General features: G+C 40.8%; 1 non-coding gene across 1 annotated transcript; it reads right to left on the bottom strand.

The window, feature by feature from the left end:
• Window positions 1–1,282: 1,282 nt before the first annotated feature.
• LOC130958439 (small nucleolar RNA R71) lies at window positions 1,283–1,384 on the bottom strand. The gene has a single exon (XR_009077561.1). It is a non-coding gene; the product is annotated as a small nucleolar RNA R71 (small nucleolar RNA).
• Between the last annotated feature and the right edge of the window lie 2,852 nt (window positions 1,385–4,236).

Below are 4,236 nucleotides of genomic sequence, written 5' to 3'. Positions count from 1 at the left end.
AATCACTTAAGATTGCCAAGGAGATCAATAGATGCATTGATTGAGGAAGAGATGAAAATAAATTTGTCCGGAGAATTCAACATCTCCTAAGCCCAATGAATTCCCCATTTCTGATCTTACCCATTCTCTTTACTTTCTGCCATTTATTTCCATGTTCATCTCCCCCAATCTCCATTTAAGATTCTGCACTTTATTTTCTGCCATTTACTTTCTCGCCATTTAATTTTCCTGCAATATCAACCACCTTCTGTTTAGCTCAACTAGCATACTCTTCCAACTAAATTTGCTTGACCAATCAATCCCTGTGGGATTCGACCTCACTCTATTGTGAGTTTTTACTTGATGACAATTCGGTATACTTGCCGAAGGAAAATTTGTTGAGAGACAAGTTTTCGTGCATCAAGTTTATGGCGCCGTTGCCGGGGATTGATTTTGTATCAACAATGATTAAGTTGACAGTTCACTAGATTGAGCATTTTTCTTTTGTTTGTTTATTTTATCTAGTCATTTACCTTCAGTTTATTTAGTTTCTTTCTCACCCCCTATCCCCTCGTTATTTTCTTTTTCTTTGAATTTACTTACAATTCTGCTCACTAACCCACTAACTGTTTGATAAATTGCACCACTCATACTAACAATCACTCTAACAAGAATAATCACTTCATTTTATCTCTTGCTGTGTGCTCTGTTAGTTGTATGACAGAGAGAAGAGGCGGAGCTTCAACTTCCTTTGATTCAGAACCTGAGAGGACCCTCCATAGATCAAAGAGGGAAGCAAGAGGGAAAAGAGTTGTTGGTGCTGAGGAAGAGGAAGAGTACTTTGAAACAAACATGGAGGAGAACTTGGAAAACAACCATGAAAGAGAAGCTCACAACCATGCCAGAAAAGGCCCTGTAAATCATGATGGGCAAGAGAGGAGAGTTCTAGGCTCTTACATCAATCCAAACCCAGGAAATTATGAAAGTAGTATTCAAAAGCCCACCATACATGCCAACAACTTTGAATTAAAACCCCAGCTCATCACCCTTGTTCAGAACAACTGCTCATTTGGAGGAAGTGCCCAAGAAGACCCTAATCAACATCTAACCACCTTCCTGAGAATATGTGATATAGTAAAGTCTAATGGAGTCCATCCGGTGTCTATAGGCTGCTTTTGTTCCCTTTTTCACTCAGGGACAAAGTATCTAAGTGGCTGGAATCCTTCCCGAAGGAGAGCTTAACAAATTGGAAGATGTGGTGAACAAGTTTTTGGCAAGATTCTACCCTCCTCAAAGAATTAACAGGCTGAGAGCTGAGGTGCAAACTTTTAGGCAACAAGATGGCGAAACTCTCTGTGAGGCATGGGAGAGGTTTAAGGACTTAACAAGAAGATGCCCACCGGACATGTTCAATGAGTGGGTTCAACTTCATATTTTATATAAAGGTCTTTCTTATGAGTCAAAGAAGGCTGTAGACCATTCATCAGGAGGATCTCTAAACAAGAAGAAAACCATTGAAGAAGCCATATATGTCATTGAAACGGTAGCTGAGAATGACTACTTCTATGCTTCTAAAAGAAGCAACACTAGAGGAGTAATGGAGCTGAATCACATGGAGGCATTGCTGGCTCAAAATAAGATGATCACCAAGCAGTTAGCAGATCTCACCAAGAAGGTAGAAGAAAACCAAGTTGCAGTAGTCATCACTTCATCACCAGCTCAAGAAGGAGTGAATATAGGAGAAGAAGGTGACTGGGAACAAGCCAATTATGTTGGGAACTCACCCAGATAAATCCATGATCCATACTCCAAAACTTACAACTCTGGATGGAGAAATCACCCTAACTTTGGATGGGAAAATCAGCAAGACCAAGGCCAAGACGAGAGACGCCACAACCACAATCCCAACAACAATACAACTCACCAACATACCTCACAGAGATCCTATCAACACCCACCTAAGCACCCTTCTTAACCACCTAACCTCAACCCACCATCACTAACCGATGATAGACTTTCCAAAATTGAGACTCTACTTGAAGACATATGTAGAGAAGTCTAAGACAACAAGGTGTTTAAGGATGAAGTGCGAGCCAATATAAAAAACCAAGGGGAAACCATCAAGAGGCTGGAGTCCTAAGTAGGGTATCTATCTCAACAATTTCCCAAACCCACTAATGGTTTTCCAAGTGACACAGAGAAGAACCCAAGAGAAGAAACAAAGAAAGTAAGGTGGGAAGAATGCAAGATGATCACCACAAGTGATGAGATGAGTGTGGAGGAAGTGGACACACAAACAGAACACCTCCAAGACAGTTCAAAGGAAAATCATGAAGACAGAAACTATGCACCCCAACCCACACATAGGGAGGAGCTAAAGAAAGAGGAGATCCTGAACCCATATGCACCCTTTTCCCAAAGGCTCAAAGGTGGTGTAGCAAGGAGAATGTATTCAAGATTCCTCGATATGTTTGCATTTCTTGAGGTAAATATACCATTCATTAAGGCCCTCCAGCAAATTCCCTCTTACATCAAATATATAAAGGAGCTGCTGGCCAAAAAAAGTTCATTAAAGGGTGGACAAATAATAAAGATGAACAGGGAGTGCAGTGCTCTCATTCAAACAGAGCCACCCATAAAGAAGAAGGATCAAGGGAGTTTCCACATTCCCTGTGCTATAGGAGAGATAATGTTTGATAAAGGGCTCTGTGACGTGGGAACAAGTATCAACTTAATGCCTCTGTCCCTCATGAAAAAGCTTCAAATCAATGAGCTAACACCCACAGACGTAATCATCAAACTGGCTGACAAAACTCAAAAACAGGCAATAGGAGTGGTTGAGAATGTGTTAGTAAAGGTTGGAAACTACTTCCTCCCCACAGACTTTGTTATCCTGGAAATGGAAGAGAATCACATTCACCCCATCATTTTGGAAAGGCCATTCTTAGCCATAGCCAGGGCGCTTATAGATGTGGAGCGAGGAGAGCTAGTATTGAGAATACACGATGAACAGCTCACCTTTAATATTTTCAAACCCTCACAAGAAGCAGATCATGATAACAAAGAGCTGATGGAAGAGCCAAACAAGGGAGCACAGGCACCACACCGAAGAACTCCTATGGTTAACAACCAATGTGATCAGAAGGAGCAACAGCCAAGTGTAATCCAAAAAGAACCAGACCCACCAGAGCCATATGAGACAAGCAACAAAACCTTCCTCAAAGAGAAAATCACAAGTAGCAAAGTGACATCAAGGGACACAAGGAAATAGGCCCCAAGGGGATGGAAAAATAAGAAGATCCCTACAGAAGATTTCTCTCCAGGAGATGAAGTGGTCTCTGCCTACTTCCCATCTATACCACCTCATCTCCCCACCATTCCATCTCAACTGCCTCCAGTGTACACCATCAATAAAATCTTGTCCTTAAAACATGTGGAGCTTCTTAACAAAGCTAACGGAAACAGATTCACTGCAAGGGGGGAAGACTTGAAGCACTACCAACCACCCTGACAAAGGCCAAACGTCAAGCTAATGACGCTAAAGAAGAGCTTCATGGGAGGCAACCCATGTTCTATACCCTCTCTCTTTAATCTCTAATAGTAGTAATAAAGCAAAGTTTATGGATTCTAAATCAACTTCGACAAACAATATAAGAATCCCTACATGCAGCATATAGTACATGATAAGTTTAGTGTTCAAGGCACACCAAGAGGGCTTGAACACACTTCATGATATGAGATTCTTTTTGAATCTTGTTGCATCATATGATCATAAACAAGTTTGGTGTTACCAATATTGCATGCATTGGAAAATTAATTGGTTAGTTGATTTTCATTCATGAAAAGCATTTAGTATTTAAAAAAAAACAAAAGAAAAGGATTCAACAGTAGCTATTTCATACTTTAATTTTTCCCACCAAAAATTCAATTGACTTTTTGCATTCCCTTTTGTCTTGTAAGGAAATCAAAAAGGGTATTGGTGGTACTTGATAGGACAATCAAAGAAGGGAGATTCGGCCACTATACCAAGGAGACTACACACTTGTCTTCAAGGGGAGTATCTTGGAAAGTGTTGTCATGCAACATTGGGAGTTGGATAGCCTTAGAGACCGAACCAAGACCCTCATAAAAGAGGTGATCCTTGTGCTCATCCAATGCCAAGCCCCAACCGTCCATCACTAAGCAACACCATCAATCCACACCCTTCAAATACCCATCATCTTTCTATATAAATGATCCTCATTCTACAACCTCTCC

Source organism: Arachis stenosperma, chromosome 10 (genome assembly GCF_014773155.1).
Source record: "Arachis stenosperma cultivar V10309 chromosome 10, arast.V10309.gnm1.PFL2, whole genome shotgun sequence".
Lineage (NCBI taxonomy): Eukaryota > Viridiplantae > Streptophyta > Magnoliopsida > Fabales > Fabaceae > Arachis > Arachis stenosperma.
This window is presented reverse-complemented; position numbering and strand designations above follow the sequence as displayed.